Below are 16,237 nucleotides of genomic sequence, written 5' to 3'. Positions count from 1 at the left end.
ACAGCCAGACCGCAAGGAGCCCGAGCCCAAAAATTAAATCAGTGCCTGGGCCACCGTCTCCGTCTCCGTCTCCGGAGCAGGAAGCCGTTTTGCGAGGAGGAAAACTGACGCCCGACCAGAGCTTATCGCCGTTGGGATCGAACTCGGCTCGGGTGGGCAGACCAGATCTCTGGCCATATCTCCCTCTCTCCTGGGGATGGGGATGGGGATCGGGGGAGCGGCATCCCACATGGCTAGATCGAGCAGAATGGAAGCCGAACAAGAGCGAAATCAAGTCAAGTCGATTCAACGCGGCGGGCAGCGTCATCAAAAGCTCAGCCGAAGTTGGGGCGTGTCTCAGCCTTGTCAGCGCGATCAGGCCTCCAATCTGGCGGGCCTTGTGCAATGAGCTCAATATAAATGTTATTTTCCATGTAATAAATTGCATAGAAATCATAAATTTAATCTTTAACGCCCCGCTGTACGGACAGACGGGGTAATTAAGACATCACCTAACACATACGAGCGAGTGAGAAAGACAGCTCCGGACAATATGGCGTTCCGATAATTGCCGTCTCTCCTGATACCCCTAACCCCTTGTTTCCTTGCCAAGCTTTCGAAACAATTAATGGCGCCCGGACAGGTACTCTTCGCACTCTCACATTTGTCAAGTGCAGGCAAAGAAGTCAAAGTCGCGCCCTTGGCCCTGTGGCTCAAGTCCTGTTCACTGGGGAAAATAAAGGATGTGCATCTTGAAAAGGTGTAAAATAAAATTATTCTGAAATTATCGAGGAGAGGTTTAAATAATCTTTCCTTGCTCTGCAAATAATGTTGTCTAAATAAACTTAAAATTTATTTAAATACCCACAATTTCTCATAGTGTTTACTGACATGTTTTGTTTGGTTTAGCAGACCTTTCCCTCAAAAAAAAGAACCTTAGCGTTCCGCGCATGCGCACACTGCTTACTTATATCCCTTGAATTTGTGTTTGTTTTCGAGCTCTTGTATTTGTATTTGTCCTCGGAGCACGCTCGCGCTCTCCTCTTGATTGATGGCATTCATTTGCCACTCGGACAGGGCTACATTAATATCAACAGCGGCAGCACCGACCTCGTCCTGCTCCCCACTGCCACTGCGCATCCTCGTCATTTGTGTGCCGCCTTTTCCCACTCCTTCAACTCTTGGGGCGTTACAGTTGCCCCAAAGGGGTATATGTACATATGCATAGGGTGTTCTTTGGTATTTCAAGGCTTTGTGTTCTTTACTATTTGCTGGTCAAAGTGTTTGCATAGACATCATCCAAGATCCCACTCCAGAATAGCAGGTTGAGGCTGCTGTCCCTCTTTATGAGATGTAGCAACCAATATGATAGACTTCATTCTGAACCGCATTCTAGTAAGTTACTTTTAGGGAATTAGGGAGAAAATTAAACTATTTTTAAATAAACTTATTAGGAAAGGAGAAGAGATTTATCTCCTGAGCAAATTTCAGAAGAAATGCTAGGCTACGTGACTATAAGAATGTTTCCAAGAGACATGAAAAGCAAACAAAGACTCAAAGAACACCTTAACATAGAGAAAAACTTGGAAATTAGAAGCGAAACTATTTCAGATTTTTGAGATTAACTTCTTCTAAAGATACTATAATATGTAAAGATTTATTTCTTTATCTTAATTTGATGTTAAAAATAAGGTATTTATAGGAAACATTGTTTTTTAATGCTACAATATTCTCAAAAATTCCTTTTAAGATCTATAATCATTTCTCCAAGATTCACTTCTTTCTCCGGTGTACAGTCTTTGGTCTCCATTCGGTGGTCTCCCGTTGCCGGTCTCCATCTTCATCTCCGTCTCCATCGGAGGCCGCAATCATTACTCACTCGCACTAATCCCGGCGACTCCATTCCATTGCGCTGCCACCAAGAAAAATCACATGAGCAGCATTTAAAGATTTGGGGCGAGTGGCTCAGTTTTGAGGCAGATGGAAAAGCTGCAACTGCAACTGCAACTGCAACGCAACGGCAAAAAGGCAACTGGCAACGGCGACTGGCGATAAGCAGCTCGGAAAAACTGAGGAGCCGCGCGCAATGGCAATTGAGTTGTTGGCCAGCTGGGCCATCTGGCTTTTGGCTGGAGTCCAACTCTGGGTCTGGCTGGAAAGGAGCAAAACCGCTGATGATGTTGCTCCTTGCTGTTCCTAAGCATGTGCTGGCCATAATGGCGATGCATTTATTAAAGGCTTTTGTGCGTGCGGGCTGCTCCCCCCTTTTGGCTCGCCTTGCTCTCACCTGCTTAATCCATAAATGGAAATTAATGGTTGGCATAAGTGTGCGCCGGTTTGTGTGAGTGTAGCAACCGCCTGAGCCTCTCAGTCTCTCAGTCTCTAAGCCTGGCTAATGGCGCTGGCTAACGGTATTGCCTGAGTGCCACTGCATTTGCATTTGGGCCTGCAAAAATATTAAGACATAAATGTCATCAACAAAGATACAGACACTGGGGGGACAGTGGGGTGTGCGAAAGAAGGCTGCGTAGGAGTCGTTGCACAGTGGGACATCTTTGGGACGCATGCAAAATAAACAGAACATTATATTATAAATAGTATATATAGAAATTTAAAAATAAAAAACAAGATAGGAAAATAACTTCGGGAACGCAAAGTTTATATAACATGACAGTTTGCAATTGAATTATGGGTTCAAGTTGGAAACCGATCATAGCTTATTGACATTTTTTAAATCTATATTTTTATATGACAATTTTTTCAAAAAATCAAAGTTTAAAAACCGCACAACTAAACCAAAAAATGATTGATTTTAATTCGGAAAGCAGCCTTATGTAAGTTTTTATTAGGGTAATAAATCTGCATACTCTAATTAAAATGTTAAAAAATCCACATTTTTGACAATTTTAACGATGTAACCCCTTATAAAATTAAAACAAAATTGTCAAAAATTTATTTTCTTTCCTTTCTGGCTAGAAAGATTCGCCTGTTGATGCTGATCAAGAATATATATGATTTATAGGGTCGGAAATTACTCCTTGACAGCGTAAAGAACTTTTAACTTATATTATAATACCCTGTAAAGGCCTAAAAATATACTACTTTCCTAGCTTTAGCTTTGTAGTTAATATACAATTTATAATAGTTTTTTCTATATATTATAAAACGTTCTATAGATTCCCAAATACTATCTACATTTTGAAGCCATAAATGAGAAAAACTGAATAATCAAATCAAGAGAAGAAAAAAAAACTGCAAACAGATTAACGCCCACAAGGCATGCGGAACCAGGAACGCAAAAAAAAAGGGAAGCGATCCCTTTTCTTGGGTCATTTAGATGGCCGGTCCAAAGTGCATATAAAAAATGATACCACAATTTATGGGCGACATCTAATGGCGTACAGATGCAACTTAGTTGGAGGATTTGCAGCGGCGGCAGCATCTGCTGCATGCAACGCAACTGCAACTGCAACATCGGCACTGAGTCTCATAAAACATAATCAAGTTCACATTCAGAGAGTCTCTGGGGCCGAGTCTCGGAAACCGGGCGACAATGGCGAGCCACATCCTGCCTAGACGGAGTCTCTCTCTCTGTCCTAGACATGGACTTTGTTGCTCCGGCTCTATGCAAGATTAATTTCCAGCCATATTGTCATATTCCACGATGTTGCAGTTGCAGTTGCAGCTGTTGCTGCTGCTGCGGCATATAAGTTTTATAAGCATTTTGACTCCATTAGCTCTCGGCGGCAAACTAATTTCCATAACTTCTGCCTTCGTATCGATGCGTTCCGCAGCAAGGGCAATTTATCAGGTCGAAGGAAGTGCACCGAGGTGTGTATTAATTGTCATCCATTTGGCATTTGGCAATCGCAATCGATGGCTGCACTTTCAATAAAGGTCGGGGCTCTTGGGCGTGGGAAGTACCGAGTGGAGTGCTCCCATTTGGAATGCGATCTTAATGGAGGGAATCTAATTGAAAACTCTCTCGACTGGCATCATTAATTGATACTTCAATGCCGGAATGGAGGTTAAGAGAATTGCTCATAAAATCTATACGAAAACCGGTCCCTCTGTCTCTCTTTCTCTTTGCTAACTAAATTGATTTGAGGGCAATTTATGTAAATTTTCGTCTTGTTTTGTTGCCTTGTAACATTTCCATAAGTATTTCGTTTGTTTGCTTGAAACACTTTTCTTTGGCCCCCAAGTTCGTTGCCTAAGTCTTTTGTTTGGACCACACACATGCAGGGGCACACTCGTCATTGGTAGAGAGGCATTGATTTCATGGCCCGAAAACTGAAACAAGCCCGTTAACAATTTGCACAAAAAAACAAAAATAAAAGAACAGATTCACGGATCCGGAGAAGTAAACAAATGGGAAAGGGAAAGGGTAAGGCAGCAGGAAAAGCAACGTCTTCGCGCGCTGCCTGTTCGCATTCAATAAATAAAATGTCAAAACAATAATGAAATGAGTTATGAGCGCGCATCAGTGGTCGCCAGAATCCCAAGTTGAAGCTGGGATGGAGCTACATCTGGAGTCCAGATTGAGGCAGGGCGGCGTGGGCCTCCACAAGGTCCACATCTCTGGGTTCGGGCAATTTCTGGCCGCTTTTATTTATTGATTTCGTGCGTATGCACAATCAGCACACACAGCACACTCACTCGGATGCAGTTCCAGTCCCTTGCATTACCTGGATTACAACAGTCGTCAGGAGGCTCGTTTGGCCCGGCCCTCGGGCACTCCGCTCCACTCGGTAACCATTCCGATCTCGTAATGAAATGGAGTGGATTATTCCCGGCCCAGCTAACGCCGGCGGAACGCAATCAAAACTTTCGCTGCCAATGCCAAAAAACAACAAAAATAAAAGCAATTATTTCGATAAAAATGACCGTTTACTGTCGTTTTGTGGATATTGAGAGCCAATTTATGTGCCCCATCCTCCGCTCAGGTGGGAGGGAAGTTCAGGGCAGTTGAAGGCAAACATGAAGCATAATTTTGTGAAATATATATATTCGAATCTTTCTTTACTTTAACTGGGTCAAGGAAGCGAAGCACAATACCCAAAATTAATATTTATGTGTAAATATTTGGAAGTATTTTGTAAGAAGTAACGAGCTAAGACTTTCATAAATATATGGCCAAGAAAGTTGCAAGTATTTTGTTGTTTATTTAATAAAATTGAGAGTAAATTGCAGTGAAAAGGGAAAAGTATATTTTTTAATCAATTTATTAATATTAAAACAAAGTTGTAACTCCAATGAAATCAGAGTCTTTAAAGTTAAGCCCCTCTAGCTTATGTTTTATTGGCTTCCCTTTTTCAATTTAGAAATTATTAAAGTCTTAATTTTTAATATCTTCGTAATGGGAAATACTAGACTCCCTTAGGCTTTGACAAACTTGACTTGTAGCTTTAATAATTACCTCAGATTTTTATGGTTTTTGAAATAGCTGTGGATCATCGTGGCATTTGAAATTTTTATTTATATTTTTATTGATAGTTATCGCATAATCAATGGAGCGCCTGGAACAATATTAAGGTCCAAATTGATATTCTCGAAAGTTAACGATGGACAATAAAACACTCCGACTTCATAACTATGGCCATAAAAAGTTGATTTGATTTTTTGTGTCAATTTAAAGCCACGTTCAAGACAACGAAGTCATAGTTTTGTTATCGCCGACTCGTGTTTCGGACATCAATTTAACCGATTATTATGTGGATTTTGGGGATGATTTATGCGTTTCGAATTTTATGGTGCACTTAAGTGCCGGCCACTTAGCCATTTTCGGCGGTTCCTTTTTTAATATTTCGTTTTTTTTTGTGGGCGACGGGGCGGCAACGCAGCGACAAATAAGGCAAAACATTTGAAACGCCCAAAAGCCATAAGTATTTATGTTTTTTCTTTTGGGAAATACGCTCATAATTTTGATACATTTTGCATATGGCCAAGACTCATTTGTAGCAGAGATTCGTAGCTTGCTGGCCAGAATACATATATGTGTATATATCGCCTCTGACCACGCATGCATATATTAACGATGTGGATGCCTTTGCCAATGTTGGTGTCCAGTGTGTTGCCCCGGCTGTGTTTTCTGGTTTTCGAGGCCCTAGGGGAGACCCAGATGGGGAGAGCTGCGTTCTGATCGTGTAAGGCTTATTTGGATCAAGATAAAAATTATGTACGATCAGAAATCAGTTTGACAACAAAATGCTTTATGTGCGCAATTCTTAACGCTGCAATTTAACAAAACGGCACATTAAGCCAGAGGGGAGCAGGACAGGGCGCAGGCGCAGGCGCGCAGGGTAACCCACTTTTCGCCGCTGTAACGTCCGCGGCATGCTAATAAGGGCAGCGCATACTTTTCACCCGGGCGAAAGTATATGGAGTTGAATGGCCACCGTCAACCGCCGCAGCTTCCACCACCACCTCCACCGCCCCCACGTCCGAGATCGTTCATCATAAGCGGTCCCAGCAGCAGCAGCATCTCCACATCTTCACATCTCGATATCCCAGCGATGTCTCGACTGTCTTGGTGCACTGTAAGAATTTCGGGGATATTTATAAAGCATTTTGTACAAAAATACCCAACGAAACAATTAAAAAGTTATAAAATTTGAAAATTGTGATGAAAACCAATGATAATAAAAGCTTGTAAGATAAATATATACATATATAAATATGTCATTCTGAATATTAAATTTAAATTGTATTGCAAATTCGGAAAATTAACCAATTTTCGTATTTAGAACCATCGGAAAATTTAAAGAGATTTTTTATTAATTTTATATAAATAAATCTGTACATTTTTTTAAATTATAGATCGCTGTATATATACCATTCGTTCAATAGGCTTGATTCTTATACCTATATATTTGGCTTTAAAGACTTTATCTTTATTTAAATTGCTTCGTTATTGGTGAAAAATCATTGCTAAGAATTAATTTTCTTAGCCAGTCAGTGGATAACCTGATAAATTAGGATATTACCAAGTTATCCTTAAGCTACTTAGACCATAACAGAAAAGGAGATCGTAGGATCTTCGGGTCCAGTTCTAACAATGTTATTTTTAAGACAAACAATGGATGTAATCAAGGTAATTTATATTAACTAGAGGAAAAGTCGTTGGTGATTCCTAGTTTCTATATATGTATATTCATCAATTCAATAACCAAGCAATATATTCTCAATTAAAATAAGCATATACATTTTCCAGACCTTACTGACATTAGTAAGTACAAGTATCTAAATATAACCAAGTAGTCATTCGAGTTGATTGGAGTTTATATTATTTAATTGGTGGCTTGAACATTTGATGGAAATTCCGTAACTCACCTCGATTTGTATCTATTTGATCCAGTTAACAAATTAGCTGTCAACGCAATCTATCGTTACACGGAATGTCAAGACAAATACGGTGCTGACTTAGCCAAGGCAAGCGAGTTTTGAATGAGAACTACTTTCTCCCGAGATAAGCCACCCAGCGCCTTCTCTCCTTTAATGTTTTTTGTATTCTTTTTTCTCTCAGTGAAAGACCTTGTCCATATCTGCAACGTCGATCAATGCAAATTTCTGAGCTGATCAAACTGGCCAAGAGCAGCGGCTGCAGCAACCTACGCAACAGCAACAGCAACAGCAACAGCGGCAGCGGCTCAAGAATTATTATTAAATTCGATATAAATAATATTCGCAACCGTAGCCCGGGACCCGGGACCCGGGACCCGGGACAGTCTGCTGATTAATAAAAGACGGCTGCCGTGGCAGAAGTTCCGAGATGGCCTGCGGTGCTTAAAAATTCTGAGGCATCTGTCAAACGTGAGCGAAGGTGAGCGAAGGTTTCGCGCAGGCGCAGCATGGATCCAGTCAGGGATTGGTTTGGGTTGGGACTTGGACTTTGGGGGCATACCTTTTTGCATACATATGTGCGTGTATGTGACAGTCGCATAATAACGCTTCAATTAAGCCCAAGCGATTCCCTGACACGATTTTCCTTTGTGGCCTCTCCAAAAAGTTCGCTGCACTGCATCCAGATGCATATCAATAAGATCTGACGTCAATTTTGATAAGCGAACGCATATTATTATTGTTATTATTAGCCATCTATATGTCCCGGCCCCCTCTTATAATAATCAGCAGCCAGCGGGTATCGCAGACCAGAGCGGATCGCTATGGAGTCCGGTGCAGTGCAGCAATGGAGTTGAGAATCCCTTGGAGCATTTTTGTCGGGTAGCGACGGATATCTGGCCGCAATCGACATATGCCAGCGAAAGATGAAATTCCTGGGAGCCTTCACACATATACACACACTTAGGGACAGGGCAAAAATAAAATAAGAATTATGCTTAAATTATGCAAGGCCCAACAATTTACAAAGTGATCGACCCCCAACCCCACACAGTCCTTTCCTTGTGCCCCTGGACGCGAGGTCTTTACATGGTGAATGGAGCACAGCGGAGCACAGTGACCAGGGATGCAGTCTCTGGGAAGGTGTTCAATGTGGGAACTTTGGGAAGGAAGGGTTCTCCTCGGCATGTTCACATAATCTTGATAAGATTTTATTACCTAGATTTAATATGAATTTTTAGTACAACATTTTTGTGTAATAAATGTAATAAAAGCAGTCTATCATCAGATATGTCTTGAGTGTTAAGGTAATGTTCCGATAAAGAACTTGTCTGTAATTATGTATCTAAACTTTACATATAATAAATGGTTTCGAATGAATGAATGAAGCGCTGTTTAAGTTTTTGAGAAATGTGTTATCAAATGTACGTATATCATTGATATTTTTATATTATAAATTATACTTTCTATTCTACATAAAGACCTGTAAAAGCGATTAAGAGATCATAAAAAGTATCTGTAGAATGCTTCTCTCTTTTAAAAGATAATATTAATTATAGAAAAAGATACTCTTCATTTTACATAATGACCTATTAAATATCAAATCAATATCTGTTTAATCTGTATATAATATCTTTATAACCCAACCCTAGTTCCCAAAGGTCGCTTACCTTAATTTCCGCAGTGTACAATCGATTTGTGGAATAGATAAAACGTTGACGTTTTGATCGATATTTATGATTCCTTCGCATGAACAGCTACTCAATGGACGGGACTAGGAATCCTATGATGGACAGAAGCTTCCAGGTAGTGGGAGCAGCGGGAGTGTGGTGTGATTTAGGATTTCATTTGTTAGTTTGTTGTCCGTTGCCAAGGCACTCATTTCTCTCTCTCAATCCTCCCCCTCGACTGCGTCCCGTAAGGGCACTGGTGCATCCTGATCCGCTGCACTCTTCGGATACATTTGTAGTAATCACGTGTTATCGCCGCATTTGGACATTTTAAAAGGTCATAACTTAAAACCTTATCGGACGGACGCGGGGAGACACACAGCGAGTTGGAGTCGGCGTCGGAGTTCGAGTTTTTGGTTTGGGTTTTTTGAGTTCGAGTGCGACATGCGACATGCAATGCAATCCACACACACAGCGACTGGCACACTCACTCTCTGGGGGGACATCCAAAAGTAGCCGAAATTGAGCTGAAGGATAACACGAAATGCCAGCGGAGACAGCGGCGCTCCAGCACGCAAGCTGCTCTCCAGGTGGATCAGAGGATGCGGGATGCGGGCCAAGAGTTGGGAACCACAGAACGGGGGAATGGTGGCGGAGATGAGCGAGCGAGCGAGCGATCCAGGTGAGGGCCAAGTCAAGTGGCGGGACTGAAGACGGGGCCACCATTACATTCCATTGAGCGCACTCCGATAATGAGCCTCCAAACCAGACACTGGTAAAAACTAGGGACGGAAAATGTATCCTAAATATGTCTGCCTTTATAGATCAAAAGGAGCTTATCAAATATATCATTTGTACATATACATATTAGTAGTTAATTAAATATTTATTACTCTTTAAAGAATCTTTTTACATGTCTCCTCTTTTATCAGGTTCAAACTTTGATGCATGATTTCTTTAATAAAAAACCTACTCCAAATTTTTCCAAGTGCACCCAGGCACACACACACACACACCGCAACACACCGTCGCAGGACACACTTTCCGCAGAGTTTGGTGTGCGCTAAAAGCGAAATGATAAGCTGACAGCTCTGGAGTAAGTAGGCGACCGACCTTAGTCCTCCTCCGCTTCCGCAATCCCCGCCTGACTTCGCCTGGGAGTCGCGGCTTCCTTTCGGCGATGTCGGCATTTTATGATAGCTCCGGGGGGCAGCCAACCGAATGGCCAATGAATCTCCTCTGACTTTGACTCCAACTCTCCGAATTGCGACCACAGATGACTCACAAACATGGACTCTCCGATTGGATTCGCATTAGAGAGTAATTCCCAAAACGATTCCAAGGTGCCGCCATGTGAAGGTCTCCGCCATTCATGCCGGATTTAATGTTTAATTCTAAATTGATTTGGGATTTTTATTTCTGGCAATTTGAGAAAGGCTATCAGGGGGATATTCACATGAATATAAATATTTATATGATTATAGCAAATGAAATATTATACAAGTAATAAACTAAGCTTTTTATTTATTTAATTAATACTTTTAGGCAGAACATAACTATAAGTTATATGATATGTGTTTTATATTAGTTGTGCCAGAAGAAGAGAAAGTTCTGATAAATCTAGGGAACTCTTAAGTGAATGGAGTCCTAAAAATGATGTTTATTAAAGTTATACATAATATTAGAATCTATAAATATTAAACCATTTCTAACGATGTAACTTAGATTAATGCTTCGAAAAGTGTTTCGTTACGTATGGCTAATGTTTAATTAAAGATCCTTAAATGCGTTTCCTTTTCTAAACTGCCACTCAAAGTGATACCCCGAGGATCCTTCCTGGCGGCAGGCTATCCTGCCAGACATCTGCTCCATTCCCTGATACCGATATCCGACTTTCACCGGCGGCAACACAAGTCCTTTCCCTTGGATCGATGAACCGTGTAAATGGGATTCTTCGCTTCGAAGCGATATAGTTTTGGGAATGCCTCCTGGCTCGGATATCAAAGTAATTACGTTCCCAAAAAACCAGCGACCAGCGCCGGGGAAGAGAGATGGAGAAATGGCTCTTCATTGTTACCAATTTTTATGGAGAAATGAGATACCCAAGGGTACGATCCACGATCCGATTATCATCTAGTTCTCTCCCCCCAACCCATCCATCCTTTGTGTGTGTTGACATTCCCCCGCTTTTCCCATTTGAACATTTGAACATTTTTACCATTTCTTGCGACAATTTCTACGAAAACTCAATGCAAACACAAACATATCGTCCCTAGATGATGCCTAAACACTCCCATTCAATGACAAACCCTAAATTTACGACAATGCCCAATCGAGCAGGTAGGGAAAACTCAGGTGAATGGGCCATGGAAGGGGTGCCTCCGGGCCTTTGGGCAGATGGCTATCGGACCGCAGTCGGAGTCGGCACAGATGACTCATCAAATTAGCGTCCAGGGCGCGGGCGATAAGCGTCCATGCCAAGGATTAGGAGGCAGCGGGATGAGCAGGGAATTCGATTGTTGAAGGAAAATGTGCTCATATCACTTTACAAACAGTTGAGGCCACTCGAGACTTGCCTTCAACTGCTGGGAAAGCGGAAAATTCCAGAGTTCAGACCACCCTCGCTAGCAGGGAAACATTGTCAAGCGATTATTAATTGCCGAAGATTTGTGCTTACTTAATTGGGTTCTGTATAGGGAATTCCCTCATTATGGTTTTCTTGGATTTTAACTGAGGTTTTAAAAGACTTCAAGTCAAGGATAACACGATTATTAATATTGTTTTATTGTTATTTATAGGAAAATGGGGTATTATTTTGCCTAAATATTAAGATGTTTGAATGGATGCTATATGAAAAAGAGATGTCAATAAATTGCTAAGTCTAAGGTATTTTTCAAATACCATAACTAAGCTAAAAATACATTAATTTCAATTCGGAAAACATTTCTATGCTCCTTTTTGTAGAGCTAACAAATCTGTATACTAAGTTTTTCAATAACAAAAAAGTAATTTTTTGCCACATTTTTTTAATTTTAACGATGTAACCCTTATAAAACTGTCAAAATTTTGAAAAAATTAAATTTTTGCAGGACATGACTAGATCGATTCCACTGTTGATGCTGATCAAGAATAAATATGATTTATAGGGTCGGAAATGAGTCCTTCACAGGATTACAAGCTTCTAACTAAAGCTATAATACAATTTTTAAGTCGATTTTATTTAAATTTTTTATATGACAATTTTTTCAACAAATCCAAGTTTAAAAAACTCATAGCTAAGCCAAAAATGCATTGATTTTAATTCGGAAAGCATTCCTATGCAAGTTTTTGTTACCTTAATAAATCTGCATACTTCATATAAAATTTAAAAAATTTTAAAATTTTGTCAATTTTTAACAATTTTAACGATGTAACCCCTTATAAAATTTGCAAAAATTTTGAAAAAATTTAATTTTACCCGGACATGGCTAGATCGATTCCGCTGTTGATGCTGATCAAGAATATATATGACTTATAGGGTCGGAAATGGCTCCTTCACTGCGCTTCAAGCTTCTGAATGAAATTATGTTATATTATATTAACGAGAGCTAATGAAAAAACGATTAAAGTAAAGTTTATAACAAAGAAATGCCAAAAAGATAAAATCAATAACTAAGCCATTCGATTTAACCAACGATTGCTCTAAAAAAACAAACTCTATTCATTACAAATCAAAACCAAAGTCAAGTATGCTTTAGGCCATTAAATTGGTAACTGATTTCTGTTAACGTTTTGTTCCCCCCTCTTAGCCGGGATTCTGGTGTATGTGTGTTTACTGTTACGGCTCGCAATTATCCGTTCAATTTGCACAGGAAGCTTTTGTCGCGCAGTCGCGACTGCGATAATCCGACAGCAAAATATGCGAACGTTAATTACGCTTTTGGCGTGGCTCTTACGCACTGCAGATGACCATGGAGATGGAGATGGAGATGCAGATGCAGCATCCCATCCCAAGAGCTCGGGAGTTGGTCGTTTGGGAGTCGGTTGGTAGCTGACAACGATGCCTGACGGCAGATAATGCTGATCGCATGAATGATGGAATCGAAGTTGGAGCCCCCAAACGGCAAACGGATGGCGGGGAATACGAGTTCTGTGATCGATTAGGGAGCCAGAATGCAGAATGCAGAATGCAGAACCCCAGAGCCAGGTTGATTGAAAGCTTGCAAATTGTCTGAGGCATCTGAGATCTCTCCGGAGCGGATCGGATCGAAATGGATGCACTTATGTTTGGTCCGGTGTCGGTGTCGGTGTCATTGGCCCGGCTTTATAGTACGGCAGCCACCCAGGTGGATAGTTCAACTCGGTGTAGATCGGGTTCGGATGCCCCCTCACTGCGCAGGCATCCATTTGTCTTGACCCCAAAGCGCTGCATGCGGCGTTACTTTCGTTTCTGATTAATTTGAGCTAATTTGTTAAGTAATAACCAGGCACCGTGAAGGGACTTACCAAACGAAGTTGTAAAAATAATATAAAAACAGTTTGAAACAAATCCCCGTGCTCCTCATTGGGTCCCCGGCGATTTATTAACACTTTACCGCCGCGATCCGATCCCTTTTGCCCTTCTGCGTAGGAGCCAAGGGTCCAAAGTAGGGCGCCAAATTGTGCACGTCCCAGGCTGCGGGTTACTCCCCCCTTTAATCTCTGGCCTCCATGCCCAGTTGAGATCTTCCCCACTCCCTAAAGACCGATTCCATCTCGAACCTCTGGCCGGACTGCAGTTAAGCGGGTTTAGTATTTCGATTATTGACTGCCAAGAGCAGCGGGTGGCAGACCATGTTGGTCGTCTTTAGGTGGAAATAAAGATGGAAATGGACTCGGGCCCAGAGAGTCCCTGCTTAATTGACAGAGCACCCAAGCAGGTCACAGCGAACAGAGATGTGAGAGTCAATTGATGAGGCCCCCAAAACCAGATGGAGATGGGGATGTCGATGTCGATGTCGATGAGGTGGGGATCTGGAGAAAGGAGAGCCTTTGTGGATTATCCCCTCTGAAATTGTTGATTCTCTTGAAGCATATTTTATGACGATTAAGCTTGGAGTCTTAGAAGTGTTCCCTTTGGATTTATAGTGTGTATAGAGGATCTAATAAAATAGTTTTTTACTGCAAGTTATGGCATGTGGGGATTTTAAGAGTTACGTTTTTATAGGTTTAACAAGTTCTCCATGATGTATATTCTATATTCTAAACATCTCACCCTCTTTCGATGTAAAGCATTTCAATAACAACCCTTTCTCATTCACCTTTCATATCTAGCGCCCATATTAGTGTCAATTAATTAATGGAAAACAAGATAAATGGCGAACAAGGATGGGGGAAAAAAAAGGGAAGTCATTTCCACGGAGTACTCCATGTCCCTTGTCCGATTCCTAATTCACATGTCACGTTCATGTTCGTTCATCTTGGAGCTGCAGTTTTTCGGATGCGGTGGCTAAAGATTTGCGATAAACCGCGAGAACATGGCTTACAAGACTCTCGGCCCTGGACCTGGGACTAAGGCCGGTGAAGATGGAGCTGCAGATGGTAAACAAAGACGAGTAGCACTGACTGATCGGAGCGGTTTACACTCATAAAATTAAATCAACAACAATTTTATAATTTGGCGCATTAAATCAACTGTGGGCCGAGCCCCAATAACCATCGCCATCTTCATCTCCATCTCCATCTCCATCTCCATCTAGGAGCCGGAGCCAGTAGTAGTCCGTTTGCGGGAACCGACCACGTAGCACATAATCGGGCGCGTGCAATCTTAATGGATAAATTATTGGGAGACGGGACGGTTAGCCCGGGACTCCGGTCCAGAGTCCTCCTCGTTCTGGGTTTTTGGTTTCGGTTTCATCGTCGTCTCCTAACGACAATTGGCGGTGTGTGCCCTCGTTATGTCATAATCGCAACTTAAGTTAACGGGCTGCGTAATATAATAATCATTTATTAATTTACCAAGTAGCAGGTGCCAAGTCACCGCATCTCCCTCCCCGTTCGTGTGTACGTGCCACAAGTCGGGGCAAGACTATAAATTGTATGTTTGCTTAGGCTTTCCAGGCGGAAAAGCTCATCAAAATTCAAGGACATAGCCATGATAGGCTAAGCTCAGAATTGGATAATTGATGCCTTTGAATGGGTTAAGGAAGCACTAATTCAAAACACATTACAGAAATTATACAGAGTGTCTTTAAGCCTTTTGTGTAACTTATAATTATTGGTAACTTTTGAAAAGAATATTATTATAAACTTAATTTAAGAACTTATTTAAAGACAGTTAAGATAAATATAAAGACATTAAATAAAGACAAACAAGGTAAAAATTAAGGTATAAATAATGGATTTAGAGGACCAATTAATGGTTAGATAAAGTTAAACCTCTTATTTCTTGCTAGATCATTGACTGTAGTAATACCCCCCAATTAGGGCAAATTAACCAATCCTAGATATGTTTCCGTCCCTTCCCCCTGATTGCATTCCACTCGCGGAACCCAAAGATGAAGCTACTCCTGGTCGGCTGTCAATTGGAACTGGGAACCGCACGGCTTCTGGCTGAGGAGAGTCTCGCCCAGCAATTAACACCCGCGAATCTGTGCAGCTTCCAGCACGCCCTCGACTTTTATTTGCCCAAATGGATAACCTCTAATTTGGCGAGGCCTCTTTTTATTGCCGTATCCTCCCCCAGCCCCCAAAGGCCCCTGGCCAGGTGCCACATCCTCGCCTGCGGAGTCCACATCGCATGTTCCACTTAATGACACAGAGAACTCAGCATTTCGATTTCGTTTGTGGGTTTGCTGCTCTGTTATTTCGCTTGGCCGTCGTTTTGCCGGCTTTTTGCGAATCCCCTCGGTTATTTGGGCCATTTAACGCCTTTAACGCGCTGCTCAGTCCGAAAATTGCCATTTCCATTTCACCCAAATGAGGTGTTTCAAATGATTCGTTTGCATTGCCCGGTGCCCCGTCTTCAATTAGCCGCACGCAATCCCAGAGTCAGGTGTCAGATGACCGACTCCCCTTTAAATGGCAAAATAACAAAAATAAAATTGCCTTTTCATTCCACGATTTTCATTGAGGAATTGTGATGAACTCGACAGATTAATTTTAAGTAGAAAAAGAAAAGGGAAAGTGGTTTCATATAGTTTATTATAGGGATAGTTCAAGAGAAATGGCTTAAACTGATGTAATGTTGATTTATTTAACAAGGAAAAGATAGCTTTTTGAACATGAGA

The sequence above is a fragment of the Drosophila serrata genome, unplaced genomic scaffold (assembly GCF_035046125.1).
Source record: "Drosophila serrata isolate PLE 108 unplaced genomic scaffold, ASM3504612v1 contig_184, whole genome shotgun sequence".
NCBI classification, from domain to species: Eukaryota; Metazoa; Arthropoda; class Insecta; order Diptera; family Drosophilidae; genus Drosophila; species Drosophila serrata.
The sequence above is the reverse complement of the archived record's forward strand: the minus strand, read 5'-3'. Positions refer to the sequence as shown.